Here is a 26,374-nt window from a genome sequence, read left to right on the forward strand (position 1 = left end):
CAGTTACTCCCTCCTTGCAACTTATATTCTTATAAAATTGTCCAGAGTAACATTTTCCAAATTTTATTGATCACACATCTTTATTAGTAAAAAAAAGTTTGAGCTTCAGTTTTAATAGATATATATTCACACATGTAAATTATATACATGTTCTAAAGTATAAATATATATATTACAAAACAAAATCAAAATTAAAAGGGAATAATATGAATATTTTTGATAAAATCTGATCATAGAATCAATAGGGATCCACTAGAATTTAGAGAATAGAAAAGTGACATTGTCAGATATGAGCTTTAAGAAAACCATTTGAGTAGAGGAAAATCACAGCTGAGCAGAGGACAGACTGTCGTGGGGAGAAGATACCTAAAGCAAGGAGACCAATTTGACCAATATGCTTAAAATAGTAATGTAAGCAATGTTGTGTGAATAGAAACAAGATGTGGGCAGAAGGTGTTTCCTTACCTAATAATTTTAATAATTTTCTAGATCAATGAAACCACATGTTCATCCCCTATCTTAACTCTAGTTAGTAAATGGTTTTGAGGATGGATAATATGACTGTTGTTCAAAGACCAGACTAGGTAAGTACAGAGAATGAGAGAAATTAGACTAATATATATTATTATATAAATATCAGTAACTAATACATTTATAACTAAAGCATCTACCTGGGCTGGGCGTGGAGATTACTTCATTGTTACACCCTTCAAAAACTGCCTGACCTTTTCAGGAGTTGGGTCTTAAAGAAATATGAGGAAAATGATGGATCAAAAATTAATAATTAGTTAACATAATTTCAAGAGGCAAAGCAACAAAAGTTTGGTTTGTGAATGATGAATTCTTTGGCCCATACTGATCTATAAAATAGATAAAAATACAAGATGACCTTCAGTCCTATGTAGTCCTCTTTTCACTTCCACAATGATGGCACTGGAATAAGAAGAAATGGAACAGAGGGCACTACGAATTCCAGAGTTCTTAGACAATCCATAATGCTGATTTAAATATGGGTACTTCCAATATTTAACATAATCAAGTTGATAAATGCTGGAAGAATTGGGTGACATAAAAGATGTAGAAGTAAGCCCCCGGAACAAGTACTTGGCTCATCTAAGGAAGATTTTATAAAATAACATGGATAGCATAAATGAAAACTTAACTGAATGAGAGAATTTGGAAGGGATTTGATCTACACCGCTGGATGGAATATCTATGCCAATGGAGATAATGGATCCCTCAAAGAATGAACTATAAAGCAAATTCTTGATGGCTGCCATTTTGTCTCAAGTCCACAGACTACATTCCACATCCACCACTTTCTAATCATAAAACTGACTCACAATAACATATTTTGTCTGTGACTTACCCAAGCATGTGAGATAAGCTCAGTTACTGCAGAGGCAACAATGCAAAGATCACAGAAGTTGGAATTTTAAAACCTGAGTTTGGATCCCAGCTCTGATGCTTATTAATTATGTGGTCTTCCTGGACTCAGTCTCCTCATCTGAGTGACTTAATCCACTAAGATTGGTAGCCACCACTGTGAGGAAGTACTGACCCAATTAGTGAATCAGCCAAAACCAAGACACATAGCCCCCTATCTATAGTGATCTCATATTCCATATCAGCCAAAACCAAGACACATAGCCCCCTATCTATAGTGATCTCATATTCCATATTGATTCAAATTTCATCCAATATTCCCCTTGAACCATCTCACTGTCTTTCCTGCCTTAGCCAGTGAGCTAACACTCTTCCTCCTTATTCTTAGATACCAAAAATGTCACTGCTCCTGGAAAGGGGGTATAAAATCAATAAATACTTTCCATTACTTTATTAAAATGGGGATAAAAATATTCTACTCCTCTCAGCATATTTGTGAGGAAAGTACTTTGTAAATCACAAAATACTATAGAAATGAGAGTGTTTTATAAGACCCTTTGTCCCAACAGCTTTAAATTTAGTAACCTATAACTAAGGTATCATTACAAGAGCATTTCCATGAATGAGGTTCCATTGGTTTTATGTAGATTCCTAACTCCTGTGTAAGTGAAGTGTAAAGTTATATTCAACTATGTCTCAAGACAGAAGACTTGCATTTTTGTTAAGATGAGAAAGGTACAAGTACATGGAAACATGATGGGTACACCACAACATACACACCTGGAAGAGAGAGCAAAGAAGGAAACAAGCATTTATTAAACAAACGTGTCGAGCACTGTGCTAAATGCTTCATAAACATTGTCTCATCTGATACTCATAACTTTTTGAGATGCTATTATTATCCCTATTTTATAGCAGAGGAAACCAAAGTAGGGAGAGGTTGTGTGACTTGTCCAAGGTCTGAAGCGAGATTTGAATTCAGGTCTTCTGATTCCCATTCTAGTGTTCTATCCACTAGTGCTCTATTAACTATCCAGTTAAGAGCCACTTAAGTGTCCAACCGCCCTGAGATTATAATGTTTAAACTCCCAGACATCCCCTTTGCTTGAGAAAAAAAATGAACGAAAATCTATTTGCCCCTTTCATCTGTCCTAGTATCATAGGCATTTCTACCTTGCCTATTATTATTTTATTCCCTTGTCTGATCTTCTCAGCACCTAAACGCTGACTTCCAAATCGAATACAAATTCTTCAAATCTGACTTATCTGACTAATTACCAAGGTATTATGAGTCTCTCTTCAAACCCGGTGTGGTCTATAGGCTTTGCTCTTGCCCTCCCCCAACCTGAGCTGTTATCCTTTGATTTATCTTGTCATGGCTAGCGAAGAATCAACACACATGAAAATCAATGAGCCAAGCACTGATACAGTGTGTCCCAGCCAAGTTGAATGACTATTTTCTTGTCATCAAAAGGCCCATTTAGCTTCAGGGACTCTATGAGCCATAGAGTCCCACATCAGTGGGACTTGCATACAGTAGAGAGCCAATAAATTTGGTTATCGAGATGAAGTGTTTAAATTCTGGAATGTCCTTTTGAGAACTCAAAGCTCTCTGGCATTGAGCTGAGCAAGTGGGTGTATGAGAGGAGGAAGCAAAAATAGCAAGAGGGAGGGAGAGGATCAAATCAGCAACATGTCCTTCTTCCCCATTCAGATACCTTCCTTGTGTTCCCAAGGAATAATTCATAAGCAAGCACTGGGCCCTATCTCTGTGTTAATAATCAATCTCATACCTTCACTAAGAAACAACTCTTTTATAAAAGAAATTTAATAAGATATAAAAATAAAATTATAAAAGACAATATACAATAAATTCCAGTTTATTTTCACACAATAGATTATGCTTTTCATCCACACAGGAATCTAACTGTACTTCTAGCCCTCGTACAAAGTTAATATTCATGAGTGCATTAAGCCTGGGTTCACCCTTTACAGTAACATTCAACAACAAGCATTTCTTAAGGCACATAATATGTGCCAGAAACTGTATTTGGTGCTAGAATGACAAAGACTAAATGAAAATTAACCCCTGCCCTCAAGTCCTGATATCCTATCTAGGATGCCTGAAGAAAGGCCAAGAAGGGAGGGCTCTCTGCTTCTTCCAGGGAGAAAGCACTTACCACTTTTTAAAGCAGTCTATTTGACTTTTAGACAACTTTGATTATTAGAAAGTATTGTTTGTCTTCCTTTTTTAATACTAAACTGAAATCTATCTCTTGCTCCCTCCATCCAATGTTCACAGTTCTATAATCTGGGATGGAACTAAACATGGAGCTAAATTCTCTTCCACCTGAAAGTCCATCAAATATTAAGATACTAAAGTCATATCTTTCTAAAGTTAAAACCCAGTTTCTTTAACTGATCCTAATCCCACATGGGAGTCCCCATCCCATAAAGATCCCCATTTTCCTTTTAAAATCCCAATGTCCAAGTCAAAAAGTATTACCAAGAGCCTCATTAACTATCTTCCCCACTATTTTGCCATCATAATATTTATTCATTATCCTCCTTCTTCTTCCCTCTCCCTTTGTAACACAATTTTGCCTAGCTCTGAAAGTTAATAACCTTTTCCCTTTTCTTGCCCCAAAACAGGCTTCCATGCCACTTCCTAGCTGTCTCCAGAGTATACTCTCCCCCTACCATGTGCTTTTCCCCCCCATTTAGAACATAAACTCCTTCAGGCAGGTTCTCTTTTGCCGGTTTTATTTTTATTTCTAGAGTTTACTTAGCATAGTGGTTAGCATTTTTAGTAAGTACTGGATTGGTGCCTTGACTATCTTTTTAAAAATTAGTCTGAGAACAGAGAAGAGAGACATTCAATGTAACAAGGTTCTGCCCTTTTCTTGGGGATGGAACAGTGCTCATGCCTCAAGATTGCCCATACAGAAAAGGAATGACAAACTATGTAAGTGAGGTTTACAGCCCTTGGTCTAAAATTGCAAAAATCTAGGCTCACACCTTCCCATGTGGTGAATCTAACTTTTGTGGATAGAACTGATTGCATTTATTTTATCTCCAAATCTCACATCACATCTAGAGATGAAGAAAAGTGAACTTCTAGCAAGAAAGCTCTGTAGGAAGCCTCATCTGTAAAATGAGATTGAGAAGGAAATGGTAAACCACTCCTGTATGTCTGCCAAGAAAACCCAAATGGGATTATGAAGAGAACAACATGATTAAAATATGACTGAACAACAACAAATGCTTATTATTCCCTTCCCTGTCCCCCCGATATACATTATTCAAAAGACTGAACGAATTATGAACTGGAAAGAATTTTAGAGATCATCTAACTTTATACTTTTCCCAGTTCTCTTACCCCAGCCCCACTCCCTCACATACATAAACACATTTTCCTGAGAAGGAAACAAATAATAAATTGTATAGCTATTTTTTCTTGCTTCAAACTTAAATTTTCCTCTTGTATCTTCTATCCACTACTCCTACTTCTGGCTCCGGGACCAAGAACAAAGTTTTCACATGGGAACACAGCCCTTTAAATACCTGAAAACCGTTTATATCACTCTTACTCTACAATCCACCCTAGCAAGTTTTCTCTTCCCCAGGATGAACAAACCGGATACCTTCAAGCAATACTCATGTTCAGGACACTATCTTGAGGTCTATTGACATCATGGATACTCTCAAATTTATTAATACTCATCCTAAAATGCATCACCCAGACATGAATACAATGCAGCAGATGCCATTTGACCAAAAGAGATCACTAGAACAATCACCAACTTGGTCCCAGTCACTCTTTTTTAATATTGCCTAAGATAGCACTAACTTTTTTATTTCTAGTAATATCACATTTAGATCAAGCTTAAAATAAATCAAAACTCACACATTATTTTATACAAACTGCTGTCTGGCCACATACACACATATCCCATATTTAATTTTTTAAAAATAATTAAGTTTTTAAACCTACGTATGAGACTTTACATTTACTTGCTATATTTCATTTCACTAAATTACAGTGGTTAGCACAGTTCCTAGCACATAGTAGGTACTTAATAAATATTTATTAATTAATAGTAGTAACATGGCATGTTGGCTGGAGAATCTGGAATACCTAAATAAATTCAAGTTCTGACTGCCCACTCCTGTGACTCCCGGCAAGTCACTTAACTTCTCAGTGCCCCAGCTGCAAATCTACTTTGTAGAGGGAATTTCCTCACTTAGAGAAAACCAATGAAGTCACAAATCTGGATGGACCATACATACACACAAGCATACAAAATTCTATTGCAGCCTATAAAGATAATTTTGGATTCTGACCACGGTCAGTCAGAATTATCTTCTCAAGCTTTTTTCCAACTGCAACTATGGTGAGTATATCACCTCTGCTTGTATTCCAAGTTCTCTCAAAAGCACTTCCTCTAAACCTACTTCAATTTGTCAAGGTTATTCCTAAAATGTGACATCTAAAACCAAATATGATATAGTAGGAAGTAAAAGAATTATTTCTGGACACCAGACCTCATTCACTGCAGTTTTAAATAACTTTTTAAATAACTGTATTGGGTTGGTTTTTATTGATGTCTTTTAATCTGCATTACATGGATTAATATATATTAAGCAGTAGTTCACTAACGTCAAATCTTTTTCATCATTAACTGTTATATAGCCATGACTCCCTCATCTTTTACTTATGAAATTGTTTTTGAACGCAAACTAAGACTTTATATGTATCTATATTTAAATCTAATTAAAAAAAACAAGCATTAGATAAATGGATAGCTTCTGAAAGTATGAGTCTAGAAGCTTATTGAGGTGGTGGCCTTGTGGTGTTTGGGAATTTGATGTAAACATCACTGTCCAGAGGACAACAAAGACATCACATCATATGAAGATCAGTTAAAGGACGCAGGAGAGAAGCAAAGAGAGCATAAGAGAAAGGGTGGTAAGGGAGGCAGAACATGAGAACCATCTTCAAGGAGTGAAGGGATTCCAATGGGACAAAGACTTGTTCGAATGAGGTGTTTTTTTTTGTTGTTGTTTTTTAAAGTACTACATAACTGTTAGCTAATTGTAAATAACTTGGCTCATCTCAGTATAATCATCCATGACACTCTGAAGTAATGAAAAATCCTATCCACACCTAAAAAAGGAACTGAATGCTAACTAAAGCTTAAAAATTGCTTTGAATGTAACTAGTGAAAAATATTAAATAAAGATATTAGCTATTATTGTTCTGTTTATCTTAAAAAGGCAGAACCAGGAAGAAAGGGTAGAAATTGCGAAAAGGTAAATTTGGACTTAACATAAGGAAAAATTTAGAAATAATAAGAGCTGTCTAAAAGCAGATTGTGATGGTTCAAGAGGTGATGAACATCTTAGAAATCATCAAGCAGAAAAAGGATTACCATTAGTCATTCATTTTATAGTGGGGATTCTTGTTGGGTATGGATTGGACTGAATAGCCTTTAAAATTCCATATAACTCTCAAATTCATGATGTCCTTGTAAAAGAATCTTGTGTCTACTCATAATCCCTGCTCTTTTTGGACTGTTATTGAACTATATGTACAAATACTTGATTGATTTGATTATTCTGTGATGTCATCAATGGCTCTGATGGTGGGATACTCTTGTGTAGTTCATAGCTTATTCATGTTTCTTCATAAAGCACATTCTGCAGTGAGGCAATCTTTCACACATCCCTAATTGACTAAGTATCCCACTCAACCTACTTTTCCAGACCTTTTATTCTTTCCTCAAATTTGTATAGCTTGCCTTGCCTTCCCAGCACCCCTTCAGCTGAGAACTTTGTCCCATATTTCACTAAAAAAAAATTGAGGCCATTTGTCAAGAGGCCCCTCTTTTCTCCTCATCTCATATCATGTAGATGCCTGCTGTCATTATCTTTGCCTTCATTCTTGTCTCACATGATGAGGTAATCCTTACTGCAAAGGCAAAGCTCTCTTCATGCACAAGTGAGTCCATTCTATTCCATCTTCTCCAGGTGAATGCCCCCTCTATCACCCTACTCTTTCACTGACCTTCTCTTTCTGTCTCCTAGCTGTTTCCTTGGTTCCTACAAGCATTCCCATGTCACTTCTATCCCTAAAAAAACCCATTTGCTCCATCCATCTCCACTAGTTACTGTCCTATATCTCTCCTTCATTTTGTGACTAAACTCCTTGAGAAAGCATAATCTGCGCCACCATCTCCTTTCCTCTCACTTTCTTCTTATTTCTCTATGGTCTGGCTTCTGACCTCATCATTTACTTGAAACTACTTTTTCCAAAGTTACCTACCAGTGGTCTCTTCATTACTAAAGCTAGAGGACTTTTCTCGATCTTTATTTTTCTTGAATTCCCTGTGAGATTTGATACTGTTAATTGACCATTCATCCAACCCTATAACCCATCTCCTCAACACTAGACTCACATGTCCAATTACCTATTGAACATCTCATGCTCTGTAGACATTTACATGCAATATGTCTAGAACTTAACGGACCATCTCTGCCTGCCAAGCCTTCCCCTCCCAAACTTCCCTATTATTGTCAATTGTAGACCACCTTTCCAATTATACAGGCTTTAACATCAGGTGTTATCTTCTACTCTTCACATTCAATAATTCCCCATATCTAATTTGCTCCCAAATTCTATTGATTCCACCTTCAAATAGCATCTCTCATAAATGACTTGTTTTCTCCTCTGATGGTCACCATCTTGGTATAGGCTCTCATCATCTTATCCCTGGACTATTTGCAATAGCTTGTTCATTAGTCTCCTTGCCTCAAATCTCTCCCCAAACTCAGGGACCAAAGTCATCTTTTTAAAGTTCAAATCTGACCATATCACCTTCCTATCAAATAAATTCTGACCTCCAATTACTTCTACAAACAAATATAAAATCCTTTGTATGCCTTTAAAAGCCCTTTACAACCTGGCCCTTTCCTACCTTTCCAGTTTTCTTACATTTTATTTCCTTCTACATACACTACAAGCCAGTCATACTGGTTTTCTCTCTGTTCATCACTCTATACATATCTTTTAAGTGTGACTTTCATTGGCTGTCCCCCACTCCTGGAATGCTTTCCCTCCTCATTTCCACCTTGCCTGACTTCTCAGGCTTCCTTCAAGTCATAGTTAAAATCCCATCATCTGCAAGAAGCCTTTTTTACATCCTCCAATGCTCATGCTTTCCCACTGAGCTTACTTCCAATTTACTCACTATACATGTTGGATGTATATTCTCTCTACTTATTAGAATATCCTTTAAATTCTTTAAAGGGAATGATTTTTTTTTGTCTTTCTTCACAACTGCAGCTCATAGCACAGCATTTAGCACACAGAATGAGCTTGATAAATGTTTGTTAGCATATGAACTTGACATCTTGTCTATAGCCCCTCTGAAGGGGAGTTACCCGATGATTTGAATCAAAAGCCATTAAAAATGTTGTGCCACAGAAAATTATAGAAATGTAATATAAATTTGGAAAGACTTATACAAAGTGATGCTGGGCTAAGAAAATAAGAGCAAAGCATACATACTGACTATAACAGCAAAGACATAATGTTATACTAACCTAATGCCTAAGGAAAAATTTGATATAGTGCAAGTAAATCTCATTATTATTACTTTGCAGCTATTTTTATTACACATATGTGTGTATGTATATATGAATACATGCATGTGTATGTGCACAGTTTTTGTGTGTATACAGATATATACATCTTTGTGTGTATCTCTATACACATATGCATATATGCATGTATATCTAAGTGGATGCAGCACTGGGCCTGGAGTCAGAAAGACTCAAATTCTCACTGGCCTCAGACATTTACTAGTTGTATGATCTTGGCTAAGTCACTTAACCTTGTTTGCTGCAATTTCCTTATCTGTAAAATGAGCTGGAGAAGGAGGTGGCAAATTCCAGAATCTTTGCCAAGAAAAATCAAAAAGGGATCTCTGAGTCAAAAACAACTGAATACAGTGAGTTACAAAATACATGTTTGTGTGTGTGTCCTCTGTATATGCAACTTGTATACTATAATACATGTGTGTATATTTGTATATATACATCTACATGGGGATATAGATATCTGTATATGCATGTATTTTATTAGAAAGCAAACAGTGTGGAACTGAGAAGCAGTATGGTGCAGTGGAAAGAATACTGGCTCTCACGTTAGAGGCCCTTGAATTAAATCCAGACTGTTACTCCCATGCTCTCTGATGATCAACAAGCTATTTGATCTTTCCAAATCTTGGTTTTCTCACCTAAAATGAGATTAAACTAGATAACTTCTAAGGTCCCTCCAAATCTATGATCATATAGATTTATGTTTGTTTTTGCTGGATTATGCATGCCTATATTAAAGGCTTTATTTTTGTTTGTTGTTTAATTTGTTCAGTGGGAGAATTAGGTCAAGGAAAGAAAAAGTTTTTATATAAAAGGAAAGGATTCTATTGAAAGGGGAAATTGGTAGGTAGTGATGTAGAGATATAAAAAAATGAAGGAAAAAAGTATCAAACAAACATTTAAAAATAGACGAGAATGGAAGGAAGTTCAGAATGGGACAGACATACAGGTCACTTTTATTAAACTAAAAAAAATTAGTTTTAATTTAAAAAATTAAATTATTTTCTGTTATTATTTGTATATTGAAATGCTCATGATTATTGATGTTAAATTCATAATAAAATTTTTTCTAAGAAAGAGTTATCAGAGCAAGTAGCTTTCACTCAGTCTTTGAAGGATCCTTTCTAGGTGATTCAGGGGCCATTTTGAGACAAGAAGCTTCAAGTAGATACCAATTCTGCATAAATTATAGGGTTTGCTTTTCACTCTTTTGGCCCTCTCCCAGAAAACAGCCAGTCCCTGAGCCACCTACAGGTTGAGCTTGCACCACATGCTGGCAAAAAAGACATGAGCTGCTTCATCAAGATGTTTACCATTTGTTTGAAAATAAACATCTGACCATGTGCATGACTAAACCAAAATAAAAAGCTCAGCTGTGCCATCATCTTGACTGGAAGGTGAACAATGCCTCCTTTGAGTCAAGTTTTAAGGAAACTGAAAAACCAGCAGGAAAGAAAAAAAAAGGGAGGGGATGGAAGGGGGAACCAATAATGTTTTAAAAACACAGTTGTCCCAAAATCATCTTGAGCTACGTAGAAATGGTGTCTCTACTACAGTCTCTCAGTTTGTTCCAATATCCATTGCAGTTTACCACAATAGCATGATGGGGCTCAAATATCCCCATTTTGTGGGACTCCTCAAGGTATCCCCTTCAGAGACCACCTCAACAATGAGTCTTTGGCTCAGAGATCAGTTCCTCGTTTTCATTGGTACAGAGAGTAGATACTGGCTTAAAATCACAAATGAGAGAGAGAGACCATCAAGCATTGATTTGTATATATGTGAAAGTGAATAGCAGTGTGGGTTAGCAGAAAGAGCCAGGAGAACTCCTTCTGCCACTTACAGGTTTTATGGGCTGAAAGAATCTTGGAGTTGAAAGGAACTTCAGACATCATTTGGGTCAACCAGAATCTAAGCTCACCATCTACAATGAATATGGCACATCAACTTCTGTTTGAAACTCCATCCTACCAAAGTAACCTGTTCCATTTTGTGGCAGTTTTTTTATTGGCAAATTTGTTCTTATGTTGAACTTAAATCCAACTATTTCTTACTCCTTCCCTTTTCTTCTGGTTTTACTAGTTAGGATCTTTTATTTTGAAAAGGAAGGGTCTGAAAAAAACCCAACAATAACAACAAAAAACGAAAAGGAAGGGTCTGGACTGGTGATCTTATTGGTACAGGGAACTTCTATTGAGAAAACTTCTTTAACCAATACAGATTCAGGTTAAATTATTTTTTCCCATGTTATGTGCCAGACAAAGAATTTTGGGCTCAGGTCTTCCCAACAGGAAGCCCAACTGCTTACCCACTTTTTCAAGTGGTAGGAATAGAGCCTCAATCTGTGATTTCACTGTCATAGGCGTTCTCCCAAAAGAAAATTCCTTCTACAGTTTCAGGGCCTCACCTTCTCTACAACACAAAGCCTTAGGCTTGTTCAGGGGCAAACAGCCAGTAGGTAGAAGAGGTTGGATTTAAATCAAGATCTTCTAGCACCTGGACTATAGTAAGCATTTAATAAATTAATAAATCAATCTTTCCTTCCCACCCTTCCTTCTTTTCTTCACTCTTTTTCTTCCTTACTCCCTCCTTTCCTCTTCTTCCTTGCTCCTTTCCCCCTATTTCTTGCTTTCTTTTCCCTCCTTTTCTCCTTCCTTCCTTCCTTCCTTAATGGGGTTAAGTGGCTTTCCCAGGGTCACACATCTAAGGCCAGATTTGAACTCCGTGAAAATGAGTCTTCCCAATTCCAAACCTGATGCTCTAGCCATTGTGACACCTACATATTATATTAAAGGATAGCCCCCTGTAATCTCTCCCCATTGTTTATCAGATTATTATTCTATTTAGATTGACATTCAAGATAAATTAATTCACCTCAACACTTATACTAAGAATCAACTATGTATGAAACACCATGCTAGAATAGTCCTTGACTTTAAGGAGCTTACATTCTCCTGGAGGGATACAGAATACATACAGATAAATAAACCCAAGGTGATTTAAGGAAAGCGAGACTTCCCAAGATTGGAAAAGAGTAATGGTCCACTAGCAAAAGGAAGCATCTGAGCTAATTGAAGGAAAGCAGAATTACGGAGAGCAATTTGGAATTATGCTCAAAAAGTTATCAAACTGTGCACACCCTTTGATCCAGCTGTGTTACTACTGGGTTTATATCCCAAAGAGATCTTAAAGAAGGGAACGATTCCCACATGTGCAAAAATGTTTGTGGCAGCTCTTTGTGTAGTGGCCAGAAACTGGAAAGTGAGTGGCTGTCCATCAGTTGGAGAATGGCTAGATAAGTTATAGTATATGAATGTTATGGAATATTATTGTTCTGTAAGAAATGACCAACAGGATGATTTCAGAGAGGCCTGGAGAGACTTACATGAACTGATACTAAGTGAAGTGAGTAGAACCAAGAGAACACTGTAGAGAGCAATAACAAAATTATGTGATGATCAACTGGGGTGGATTTGAGTCTTTTTTCAAAAATGAGGTGATTCAAGGTAATTCCAATAGACTTAGAATGGAAAATGTCATTTGCTTTCGAGAACTATGGAGACTGAATATAGATCAAAGCATAATATTTTCACCTTTTGTTTTTGTTGTTTGTTTGCTTTTTTCCCTTTTGATCTGATTTTTCTTGTGCAGCATGATGAATATGGACATATGTTTAGAAGAATTATACATGTTTAACCTATATTGGATTGCTTGCTGTCTAAAGGAGAGAGGGGGAGAGAGAGGGAGAAAAATCTGGAACATGAAGTTTTACAGAGGTGAAAGTTGAAAAACTATCTTTGCCATGTATTTGGAAAAATAAAATATAATTAGAGAAAAAAAAGCATTCCTAGCCTAGTGATGACTTGAGCAAATTCACAAAGGCACGAGCTTGCAATGTAGCTAAAAGCAAAGATTAATCAAGTTAGAGTGGAACAGAGAGCTCTCAAAGGTAAATGATGTAAAAGAAGGGTAGAAAGGTAGCTTGGTGTCAGATGGAAGAAAACTATCATCAGGCAATGGAGTTTGTACTTTATCTTATAGTCAAGAGGGAGCCGGGTAAGATTTTTAAGAGGGGAATAAGATAATCAAATCTGTGCCTTACGAAGATTTTTTGAGTAGTTCTGTAAGAGAGCTGAAGTGATAAAATGACTAAAAGCCAGCTTCAGAGCAGGGATGACACGGGTTAAAGTCCCATCTCTGACATGTACCCAATATGTCACCTAACCTCACAATGCTCTGGTCAACTCAAAGACTATATTGCTGACCTGCATTGATAGAGGGAGCTACCTAGATCAGTGAGATCATCGATGCTATCCATGGAGAGGTGAAGAGATTAGAAGCAAGGTTGTCCATAGAATAGTCAGTGTTTGTAACCTTCCTTATCTCCTGATCCTTTCCAATGCAAACACTGCAGGCCAATCAGTTTTCTCCTCCAAGATGCCAGATGCCTTCCCACCACACTATCTTTGTTCAAGCCCTTCCTCCAGCCTAGGACACATCCATCTTCACCACCTCCCTTAATCCTACCCATTCTCTAAAGGGCTAGGTGATACAGGAGAGAATACTGAGCCAAGAACAAAGAAGAGCTGAATTCACATCTCAGATACTTTTTGGCTGCAGGATCTTGAGTAAGTCACTTAACCTCTGACTGCTTCAATTTCCACAACTGTATAACGGGGATAACAATAGCACCTACCTCCCATCATTGTTATAAGAATTAAAAAAGACAATAAATAAGCACTTCATACAAGTCCTGGCATATAGTAAGCCTTTAATAAGTACTTGTTCCGTAGTACTATGATACAGAGGTGCAATTAGAGGGGCTATGGTTTATTATCCAGGGTCTAACAATTCCATTGTTCCTTCAAGGCTCAGATAAAGGCCAACTTTTTCCATAAAATCTTCCCTCACACTCCACTCCACATGGATTTCTCCTTCCTCGGAATCTTCTCCATACCTAGTGTCTGAAGCACAAAATCTAGCCCTTTGGTCTACATATTGAATTACTTCAAGTGAACCTTGAATCCTAGAGCTAAAGCTAAGCTTTCACCAAGGTGAAACTTCAGGAATCTTTAGCACTTGCAATCCTAAAGTGGTATAAAAATATCACTGACTAGTACCTAGTTAGCAAGACAAATTAACCAAAAATAAAAGGCTATTGACAGATGGCAGGCTGTGGTAAACTTCTCCCCTGCCTAGCACTGCTCCCCCCACTACTAAGGTTACCCTGGCATGTTTATGGTACTTCTCCAGGATTCTTAGTTACAGCTTTGTTGTCTCCATCTCTAGACTGTGAGGTCCCAGGGTCAGGGACTTTGCTTCTTGCTTTGTATTCTCCCCAGCAACATGGTCAATAAACCTTTTTTTGATTAGTCAAACATAACAGAGAATGTCCACATTCTTCACAGACCCAAATAAACTAATTCTCTTTCTTTCAACTGGGTTTCCTTATCTCATGCAAGCTAAAAGTGCCAATCCTACTACTGATCAACAGGGTCACTTTTGCTCCTTCTGAGGCAATTTGGTGCCCCTCCCTTCTTCTCCACTCCCCAAGACTTGCCATGTTGGTGCAGGCCTTAGTCTGGACACATGATTGGCTTTATTCTTAGCATGGCTCAGAACTCTGCATCTCCAGTCACCTACCACAGCCTCAGCATCCCTAGCAGCAGGATAACAGAAAACTCCATGAACATTTCCTGCTTGTTGCCTTTGATTTGCCATGGGCAGCTACAATAAAGTGAGAAGAGCAGTGGATATCAAGTCAGAATATCCAAGTCTCAGTCCCATTAATTGTTGTGTGACCTTAGGCAAGTCAATACACTTGTGTTCAGTTATGTCCAATTCTTTGTAACCCTATGGACCATATTGTTCATAAGGTTTTCTTGGCAAAGATACTGGAGCAATTTGCCATTTCTTTCTTTATAAGTTAAGTGGCTTGCTCAAAGTCTTACAGCTAGTGAAGATTCCCAGTCCTAATATTGTATCCACTGAGCCACCCAGCTGCCCCAAAAGTCAGTGTTCTTCTCTGAAAAATGGAGATAGTAACTTCCCTAACTTCTTCATAGGGCAGTTAGGGAGATCAAATTATATACATATATTCAAAGTATTTTGTAAACAGTTAAAAGCTTTTTTAAAAAGCTGTTGTTGTTGTATTTATCATCATCATTAGAACAGAAAATTCAGACTTTGAATTTCTTCATCTTTGTCCATATCTGAGAGAAAAGGAAAAATAAAAAGGTCCTACTAAGATCAAATTAGAAATATCATTCCTTAAGTTAAAAATCATCTAAAAATAGTATTGACATTTATACAGCATTTTAAGACTTGTAAATTGTTTGATATACATTAGTTTAGTTGAGTAGAAGTTCTGTTATCCTGTCTTTATGTATAAGGCAGCAAAAAATGAAATAATTGGTTACTTACAACTAGTAAATATTAGCGGTGGAATTTAAATACAGGTCTTCCTGTCTCAAGCCCAAAACTATCCATTATGTGATATTATGTATCCAAGTCATGAGCATTTAGTGAGTTCTTTATGAGCTCTCTCTGTGTTGGAAACAAAGAGTTGGATATAGTTGCTATCCTCCAAAGTGTTCCGTTTTATGCATCTTATTAGAATCGATCTACAAGCATTTATCAAGTACTTGTTCTGTGTTAAACCATCATGTTAGGGTTAGAAAGACAAAAAGGAGCTTCTCTTCTACCCAAGTTGCTGAGTGGTGCAGTGGATGGTGTGCCAAACCTGAAGTCAAAGAAGACTCCTTTCTAAGTTCAATTCTTGTTTTAGACACTTACTAGGTATTTGACCATAGGCAGTCATTTAACCCTGTTTGCCTCAGTTTCCTCATCGGTAAAAATGAGCTGGGAAAGAAAATGACAAACCATTTCAGTATCTTTGCCAAGATAATCCTTAATGGGGTCACAAAGACTCAGGCATGAATGAAAAAGGAAACAATATTGTCTTACATAAGCATATATAAAATAAAGGCTGTCCCCAAAGTCTTTGTGCAGCTTTAAGCTGGGATACCTAAGATTCTGAAGATTCTGTAAGATATTATAGCTTAAAGTTACAAGAAGACTTTTGGGACATTCTCTAGATACAAAATAAAAACAAGATAATTTTGCAGGGTGAAAGAAGGAAGGATATTGCCAAAAATCATTAGGTTTTAGAAGGAATTTTAAGAGATCATGAAGTTCATCTCTCTCTCTCTCTCTCTCTCTCTCTCTCTCTCGCACACACACACACACACACACACACACACACACACACACACACGAGGAAACTGAGGCAATAAGAATTTTAGGGACTTGTCCTGGGTCACGAAGGTAGTAAGCATTTAACAATACTGGAAGAGAACAAGGAAGCTGGGAAAGGGGCCGAGTTAATTTTTATCTGGAAGAGAAGATAAGTTTGGGAGATGTTAAGGGTACTCAAGTATGTCTAGACAGATGTCCTATAGAAGAGAGAGTAGATGTTCTTTGCTTGGCTCCAGAGGGTGGAAATAAGGGGGTGATGGGTGGGTGGGTGAGGGGAGTTGTAACCAAAAACCAAAAAAACAAAAACAAAAAAAAACAGAGCAAACTTGGCATAGGAAAAACTTCCTAAGTATAATAGCTAGTATTCTCATAGCACTTTAAGGTTTGTAAAGCACCATAACTTTCATTTGATTTTTACAATAACCTCACCCCAAAGCAGGTGGGGCTCCAAGTATCCATTAGGCAATAGAATCAGCTTCAGTCTCTCCTGACTCCACCTCCAGCATATGTCTTTGTGGCCCCTTTAATAATCACTGCTCTCCAAAAGTGGAGGGTCCTTAAGCAAAGGTCAGGAGGCCACTTCCTAGATATGGAAATAGGATTTTTGCTCAAGGATGCATTAGATTAGATGTCAACAGTGGTGTTTCTGGATATGGCAAGTCTGAAGTCAGAGAACTCAAGTTCAAATTCTGCCTCAACATTCATTTCTATGACTTTAGGCAAGTCACAATCTTGGTGGGCCTCCGGTTCTCCAAGTGTAAAAATGAAGGGGTTGAACTAGATAGCCCCTGAGGTCTCTTTCAGGTCTATATCTAGGATCCTATGCTATCCCAACTCTGAGATACTGTGACCTTGTAGGGAAAGGAAACACAGACAGAGCAGGAGCTCAGAAAATAGCATGTTTTGGGGTGAAATATCTCCTTACTTAGTCTTCTCCTCTGGACCACCCTGATGGTTATTCAGGGGTCCCTTAAAAAGATCAGTTTGCTACTCACTGCAGAATGGCAGTGATGCAAGGAGAGCTTCCAAAAGCAAAATATTTCAGTATGTAAGTGAGACAAGCAGAACCAGGAGATCATTGTACACAGCAACAAGATCATACGATGAACAATTTTGATGGATGTGGCTCTTTTTAACAGTGAGATGATTCAGGCCTATTCCAATGAGCTTGTGATGAGAGTCATCTACCCCAGAGAAGACTATGGGAACTGAATGTGGATTACAACATAGTATTTTCACTCTTTTGTTGTGGTTTTATTTTCTTTCTCATATTTTACTACTTTTTGATCTAATTTTTCTTGTGCAGCAAGATAACTGTATAAACATGTATGCATATATTGGATTTAACATATTTTACCATGTTTAACATATATTGGTTTACATGCCATCTAGGGGAGAGGATGGGGGGATTGGAACACAAGGTTTTACAAGGGTCAATGTTGAAAAACTTATCCTTGCATATGTTTTAAAAAATAAAAAACTTCAATAAAAATTTTTTTAGAAAAATTTCAGCATACTATTCGAATCTTTAAAAATTCTAGAATCCTAAAAGGAGAGAAACAAGAGGAGACAGAGAGTGTTGGGAGGCATGCCAAACCCCCGACTACACTCACAGACAGAGCCAGCAGAGACCTCAGAGCTTATCTTGGCCAACTCCCTTGTTTTATAGATGAAGAAAGAGACCCAGGGGAGCCGAAGTGCTACAGACAGTAACAGAGATTGAAATGTAATTCATATCTTCTAACTTCAAATAGAGCAATCTTCCATACCTTAATGCTTCTCCATTTCTGAGTCAAACTCCAAGCAAAACTTTCCTTCAATGTTGTAAGGACATAGCAAACATTATTCAAAGAATGACAAATGGATTGTAAATTTATAGTTGTGAAAGAGACCTTAGAGGCCATTGAGTCCAGCCTTCTCATTTTAAAGGAAACCAAGGTAAACAGGGCAAAGTGACTTGTTCGGGATTACCCAGCTAATAAATGTCTGAGGTCAAATTTGAACTCGGGAAGAGGAATCTTTCTTGACTTCAGATCTGGTGCTCTGTCACTGTGCCACTCTGCTCTTAAGAGAGAGAAGAAATTCCTTTCTGTCTTTCTATCCCTGACACAACGACCTGGCACATAACAGGCACTTGATAAATAGTAGATTGATTCTTAAAATGCAGTGCATAAAACTGGAAGTTAGCATCTATAACCAACTCTGTGTGTCTGAGGCAAGACTCCTAATTGGGACCTTCTGACTCCCGGTCCAGCATTCTATCCATCCTGCATCCTTAGTCATTCAAAAACCAACAGCAATGTCATGACTACATAGTTATGTACCATAGTGGCAAGAACACCAGACTTAAGTCAGAAAACCTGGATTCAGGGGCAGCTAGGTGGCGTAGTGGATAGAGCACCAGCCTTGAATTCAGGAGGACCCGAGTTCAAATGTGATGTCAGACACTTAACACTTCCTAGCTGTGTGACCCTGGCAAGTCACTTAACCCCAGCCTCAGGAAAAAAAAAAAAAAAAAAAAAAAAAAAAAAAAGAAAGAAAATCTGGATTCACATTCTAGCTCTGTCACTTTACTATGTGACTTTAGGTAAGAGAGGGTGGACATCATGACTTTCAAATTCCCCTGTGGAACTCTAAGTGCTAGAACCTGCCATGTCATTTTGCTTCTATCACTTATATAATGGGTAGCAAGGACAAACCCAGGGGGTATATGCTCTGGTTCCATGGCATCAAGCTTTTATCTGGCCCCTTGTTAAAGGACATATATGATCAAATGCTCCTGGTGAGTCCCAACAACTGAGGCATACATCAATAAAGATCAGGATTGAACCAGTAAGAATAGTCCACTCAATGGACTTTAGTGCAGATCCTTGTTACTCGTGGATGTTGCCTTAAGAGAAAAAGACAGTCTATTCCCTCTCCATCACCTTTCACAACAAAGGTATGCATGAGACCCACAACATCTCCAAGTAAAGCCCTAACTAGGTTAAAATATAATTGGTAAATATTTAACGAGATAAATCAAAATAAAAAAATATTTATTATTTCAATGTTTTCAACGTCATTATATGGCACATAGGAATCCTTCTACAAGTTTAGTGGCCTTCATTTCTATATGAGTTTGACATCATTGGTTCTCATCACTAAGTAATCTCCTTTATATATATATATATATATCTCCTGAACATCTTTCACCTTTTACTCAAAAATCTTCAGACTGCCTACATTCTCCAAATAGGTCATCTGCTTCTTTGTGTCTCTCACAGTTTCCTATACATCATGGGTACTAAATAAAACAATTGGAATTTAATTGAATGAATGAACATAAAACAGTTAATATTTCTGATTCCCCTTCTCCAGATTTCTCATTTTCCTTTTTTATCACAAGCACAAAATATGCACATATTTAGCAATATATCTGTCTACAATATCTTCCTATCTACCCATCCTATGAAAGAACGTTATCAATTCCCAGTAATTGCCTTAATTGCTGGGGTAAGGGAGTGCAGTTGGATGGCACAGTAGACAAAAGCGTGGAGTCAGGCCTGAATTCAAATCTGGTCAGACATATCTGGAGCATAGCAAGCAGACTGAACTGGCTGGAGGGCAGAGTGCATTTAGTGAAATAATAATTTTTCTTCCTATTTCCAATTTTAGGATTTTCCCTAAGGATTACCTTTCTTGCAAGATTTAAGTGCCCTCACCTGCTGCAGTCAGGAAGTAACAGGGCTAAAAAGAATACTCGTTCCAAACTTGGAGAATGTGAAACTTATGGTTAGGAAGTTCAGGGGCCAAAGATATATACCTTTTAACTTTGCTCAGGGGTCCTATACCGCTTGGAATCCACATAGGCTTTCTCAGGACTGCCAAGGTCTAAGTCTTGCCTGATCCCTGAAGCTCCATTTTCTGTACCAAGAACATTCAATATATTTCCATCCCTTCCTTGTTGAAAAAAAGGAAAGCTTGCCAATGACAATAACATTTTAGCAACACTGACAGCAAAGAATGAGTTGCACAGTCTCATCTGTGCAGCCTTTCCAGAGCCTTGGAGGAATGGTGCTCTGGCCAAAGCAGGTCAACATTTGAAAAGGCTGACCTTTACAGCCAAATTCTAAGAAGAATTTCTAAGTCAGGACCTACTCTTATTCAAAGAGTTTCAGCCTGAGGCCCATGAACTTTAAAATGTATGTATACATATATGCATATATATAAATATATCTCAATATAACAAATTTTCTTTGTAACCCTCAGTATTTTATTCTATGCATTTATTATTATGCACATTATTCTGAGAAGTCAGCTGCCAAAAGAAGTCATACAAAAAAAAGTTAAGAATTTCTGCCCTAAACAAGGCAAATATCATATTTGATTCTGAGTATAGTTATCCCTTCCACATTACAACTTTCTCATTACAGTTTTGATACATTACAAGTCAACATAAGAAACAAAATGGGAATTTGGGGGGAGTTTTACGCTCAGACAACATGTAAAGACCAGCAGACAACACTCAAAAAGGCCAGCAATGACACAGAAAATTGAAAAACTTGAAAATGCAAAAATATATGTATGGTATTATATAATATCAACATATTTCATCTTTTAATGCCATAATAATTCAGACTTCTTCTCTAGTACAAAGAGAAGGCCAAAAAATTTACATGGATTTTCCATAGTGAGAGGTGCCCCAATTCCACTTTTTTTTGGAAAGCCTAACTGTATTTTTTCAACTTGATTCTAAGAAACCTCTTTCAAGCAAAGACCTTTTCCCCAAATTGCTCATCTTTCCTAAGGAAAAGGAGATTGGTGAATTGCTTTAGGATATTCATTCTTTGAATTATGACACTTTCCTCCCATTTTATAAAAAAAAATGCAGATGAAAATAAGTATCTTATAGCTCTAAAATATTATGATAATGATTCTCAATAACTCAGATACCTCATCATGTTAGGAAGCTGACCCTAGGTCCTTAAAGGTCCAACCTAGTGGCATCTAAGCTCTAGGAGGCCCTACCAGACTGGAAAGGCTTTGAACACTACATCTAATATCCAAGCTTGGAAAGACTGGTCCCTATGTCAGTTCACTAAATAATGACTTTTTGACTACAAAAACTCCTGATCAACAGCTACGCGTATGTAGCAAACTGAACTTAATTGTTGTAAGGAGTACAAAAATTACAGACCGTTGAAACCATAGTAATAATAATAATACAGAAACAACAGATATAGCAGACAGAGTGCTGGCTTCAGAACCAGGAAGACCTGATTCCAAGTCTTAATTTTAATAGATACTGCTTGTACAATTCTGGGAAAGTCTTTAACCTCCCAGTGCCCCAGGCATCCAAAGTGTAAAGAAACTGGCAATTCTCACTAACCTAGGCAGGGAATTCTCCTACACCAAATAAACAAGGAGCCAGGATCTTTGCCCTGGGAAGTTCAGTCTGGGGAGGGATAGCGAATTTACAGCTCTGAGAGACTTACTATGTGACTGAAGAGACCCATCTGTACTGACTGAGACACTTAGCCAATGGGCACATTCCTTTTAGATGGCTGAAAGGAATTAGGGCCTACAAGCAGCTGTGCTCCAGCCCAGAGGCAGACAAGTAATCACTTACCACCATCATGGATATGCACATCATGTGTGTCCATTAAAATGAGGGTGGAGGGGATAAACTTGATTACAACAGAAATCTCTATTCAGGTTTGTTGTGGTCAGATGGCACAATTTTGAAAAATTAAAGGGAATTCTGGCAGAAAGGATCCAAACTCCTCCCTGCCTTGTGTTGCCAGTAGAGAGGGAAGGGCCTTGAATTGCAGCTATTCCAGCTGGTGTCTCCTCTTCCTGAGGGTGTTCTCCTACCCATAGGCAAACTCAGAGTATCCAGGCTTTCTGTCTCCTCCCAGGGTCCGGAGCATCAACATTCCTTTATTCTCCTCAGTACTGTCCATTTTAATACAGTACCTGGCACATACTAGGTACTTAATAAATATTTACTGTATTCCCTTGTATTTTTCATCTTTGTATCCTTAGTACTTAGCATATGGACCTTGCTCATAACTGCTAGTTAAATGTTTGTATAATTGAATTTTTAAAAAGTCAGCCTTCAGATAACTCTTTAAGCTCTGCAAAACATTTCACATGATTGTCATCACAACATTGTGAGGTAGATAATATTATTATGCCCATCTTACTGAGGAGGAAACCGAGGCTGAAAAGTTTAATGGCTTGCCCAGGGTCCTCCCTTAAGTGGCTGAGACAGTAACATTTCAAATGTACTGGCAACCAAATGAACCACAGACGACTCCCGCAGTGACCCCTAGGATGACAAGGAACACTGAAGGCCAGATAATCTACAGCCCAGGGGCAGACACACACCATATATTAAGGACAGCTGCCCCCACTGACACTTTTAGCATTCCCATGCCTCTTCTACTGCTGTCCTACACACCACTAAGAACCCTTCTCTCAGAGACAAGGTTTGATGCAATGAGCCATTCTGGGATATCAATCATGTGGGTGTTAGTTCCCAAAAGTGAAGAAAAGGACAGGAAAGAGAGACAGAATGAGGGTGCACCTGGTGCAGGATAGCAGCAACGCCCTCTGAGTCCTCCAGGCTAGCCCACCAGGGAAATGAGGGTGGGTTACCTCAGGCCTGTCTATGGTTCTCAGCTCCAGTCTGTACAGTTGCTATTTCATGGAATGCTACTCAACAGGTTCTGGGGTTGGGAGGGAGCTTCTGCACATGCCCTGATGTGCAAGGTGAGGGCCCACACCACCTGTCTTTTTACGAATTGTCGGAGCGGGAAGCAGGGACTTAGAGGGGACAGAAAAATTTCTTGCAGGGAAAAGCATGGGAGATCTACCAAATAAACAGGTGCAAAGTGGAATCACCTGGTGCTGCTCTGGACTGTCTTAATATGGTCAAAATAACTTTAGCTGTTAGTAAGTAGCAAATAGTTACTTAAAAAAAAATAAAGGGGAGGTGAATAGAATCAAATCACAGATTTGAAGCTGGATTTCATTTAGTTTAACATGCACATTTATAGTACAAGAAACTGAAACCCATGGAGGTCAAGTGACTTGACCCAGCTCAAAGAGTAGTGAACTATAGAATCTAGGTTCAAAATCAGCTCAAGTTCTAAAATTCTTTCCACAGTGCTACCTTTCTACTAAGCTCTGAGTAGACCACATAGGTATTTCTGTCTTTATCCAGACAAGCTCTCAATGAAATTGAAATATAGTGATCCCTATCTTAAATAGATTATCCCTTCATTTCCTCTTTATTCAGCTAGTATCACAGAAATCAATGTACTTGGGTGCACTGTTTAGTAACCATCACCTGCCCAAGTCCTAGACTAATTCCCCCAAGAAAGGTCTTTAAAAATTACAGAATGAAAAAAAAATTACAAAATGTCCAATTTCTGAAGACCTTGAAGATCTTTCATTCAACCCTACTCTTTGTTGTGCAGCAGGAGAGTTCCCTCTATAACATCCCTGATTATCAGTCATTCAACCACTTCTGAGAAAGCATTAGTAATGAGGAATTCCTTCAATTCCAAATCAGCCCATTCTGTTTTTAGAGAACAGGGATTCTTTAAGACCTATTTCTCTATGACTTCCACCAAATGAGAAGTTCTGCCCTCTGGGGCTAAGCCTAATAAAAATACTTGAAGATAGCAATAGTACTCCTTCCACATTTTCCTCTGCTCTAAGCCAAGCATTAGTTCCTTCAGGTGAGCCCATCCACACACAAGGATTATATATTCCATCCTCAATATTTCAATCCCACACATATACTTTACTAGCAATGTGACTTTGGACAAGTAACATTTCTTTGATGGGCTTCATTTTTCTCATTGAAAAATTAATAAGTTGAACTAATCAGACGTTCTTAATTTTTTTTTTTGCACCATGGATTCCACTGGCAGTCAAGTGAAGCTTTTGGACCCTCTTCTCAGAATATAAAACATATAGGATGAAAAAGGAAACCAATTTTATTGAAAAAGTTATTTTTTAAAGGTCATTGACTCTAGGTTAAGATCTGGATTATGGTCTCTTTAGTTTTAAATCTTAAACAGAACAGATAAGGATTCAAAGGTGTATTTGAATGTGCAACAATGACTGGCAGGGAAAAAAGACTTTTTATGCTGGGCATAGAATGCACACCAATTTCTAGGAAAATATTTCTTATTGCTCTCTTAGGTACTCTCATCCACCCTTGAGAAACCACACAAATCTGTTCCTCAGGCTTCTGTGCCCATCAGCAAGATAATCTTTCTCCTGAAGGCCTATTGCAGGAATGAGACATAGATTATTCCTCTCCCTCATCCCAGACCACTACCACTGTCTCTCCCAAGGAAGGGAACCCAGAGAACCAACCCTTGGTACCTGAACACCAGGCTCGAGCCCGGCCAATGTCTGCGGTAACGAACTGGCTGCCACACAAGCTGGGGCCTGGGGATCCGGGTATGGGTGAAGTCAGGCAACAGTTAAACATTTTTTCCCTTTTCCCTTCTAGGTAGAATTATTGTTACATCATTATATATTTCTTTTCTTAACTTTTTTTAATATGCTTTATTAATGGCCAAAGGGGAGAAAAGTTTATTCTAACTAAGTAATTCTATGAGCTATTTCTCACCTATCTCCTCCAGACTGATTCCATCTTTGTGACAAAGAAAAACAATTCACTAAAATATCCAATACAGAAACATCACCTAAAATGTATATAATATTTTGTTTTGGTAACCTCTTGATTATGGAGTAGTTATGTTTCATTATCTCTTTTCAAAGATGTTCAGTGTTTTCTACATCATACAGAATTCAATTTTATTTTAAAGTTTGACTAAATTATAATAAAAAGAGTTGGTAAATCTCGTGCCAGCCAATGCGGTCATACAATTAACCCAAATTAATGAAGAATGGCGTAAAGTGTGCTTAAGCAAAACATTTACCCAATAAGGTTAAAACTCAACTGTGCTATAATAGTTAATTTCATTACATTGTTGTCACATTTTATATTCTTGTGTCAGCTTTTATGTCTTTGCATTAGTTCATACAAATCTTACATTTCTCTAAATTTTTCATAATCCTTTTTCTTTTCTTTTTTTTCTTTTTTTGAGGGGTAAAGCAATTGAGGTTAAGTGACTTGCCCAGAGTCAGACAGCTTGTAAATGTTAAATGTCTGAGGCCAGATTTGAAGTCAAGTTCTGCTGACTCCAGGGCCAGTGTTTTATCCACCGTGCCATCTAACTCCTCATAATCATCATTTTGTATTCTACTGCATTCATGTAGGAAAATTTGCTCAGCTCAAATACTTCTAGTGATGAGGAATTCACTATCATCAGAGTCCCCTGGAATTATTGGGCTGTCCTGGGCAAGTCACTTAATCTCAGCCTCAAGTTTTCTCATGTGTAAAATGGGAATAGCACCTACCTCCTAGGGTTGTTCTGAAGATTAAATAACACAACACATGCACAGAACTTGAGAAAACTTAAAGGCTCAGGGCAGTCATTTATGGTTCCAGGCAATTAAAAAAAATACACCTATAGCTTCAAGAACTGGCATGATGCCTATAGCTCTTTGTTCAATCATTTTGGTCCTGTCCAATTCTTTGTGAACATATTTAGGGTTTTCTTGGCAAGGATTCTGAAGTGGTTTGCCTTCTTCAGCTCATTACATATGAGAACACTGAGGCAAATCGGATTAAGTGACTAGCCCAGAACTCAAGTCCTTCAGGTCTTCCTAAAACTTCAGGCCTAGCACTCTCTTCACAAACAAAACATGTGAAAAATGTGGCCACCTTGTAACTTCCACCCATTGTTCCTTGTTTTGCCCTTTTCAGTCACAAAGAATATAATCTCCTTCCTCTTCTATGTCAGCTATGTCAGGTTTCCACATTAAATGATCTCGACAAAGTTCTTTGTAACTCAGTGAGTTTTGATAGGTGAAGACACTGTCTCCTCTCTTTCCCATTACCCTGTCTTTTTTCTCAACTTTAAGCATCCCCAGTTCCTTCAATTGAATTTCATATGCCATTTCTTTAGATCTCAAAAAGCTTTTTGTACTTAACATT

At 37.8% G+C, this 26,374-nt stretch overlaps 1 protein-coding gene across 1 annotated transcript in view; it reads right to left on the bottom strand.

Annotated features, from left to right (window-relative positions):
* Positions 1 to 24,787, bottom strand: part of ARHGAP40 (Rho GTPase activating protein 40) — a 71,670-nt gene extending 46,883 nt beyond the window's left edge. Inside the window, exon 1 of the mRNA XM_074292667.1 lies at positions 24,691 to 24,787. The gene's annotated coding sequence lies outside the window, so the exon portion shown is untranslated. The remainder of the gene's footprint in view (positions 1 to 24,690) is intronic.
* Between the last annotated feature and the right edge of the window lie 1,587 nt (positions 24,788 to 26,374).

Source organism: Sminthopsis crassicaudata, chromosome 2, assembly GCF_048593235.1.
Source record: "Sminthopsis crassicaudata isolate SCR6 chromosome 2, ASM4859323v1, whole genome shotgun sequence".
NCBI classification, from domain to species: domain Eukaryota; kingdom Metazoa; phylum Chordata; class Mammalia; order Dasyuromorphia; family Dasyuridae; genus Sminthopsis; species Sminthopsis crassicaudata.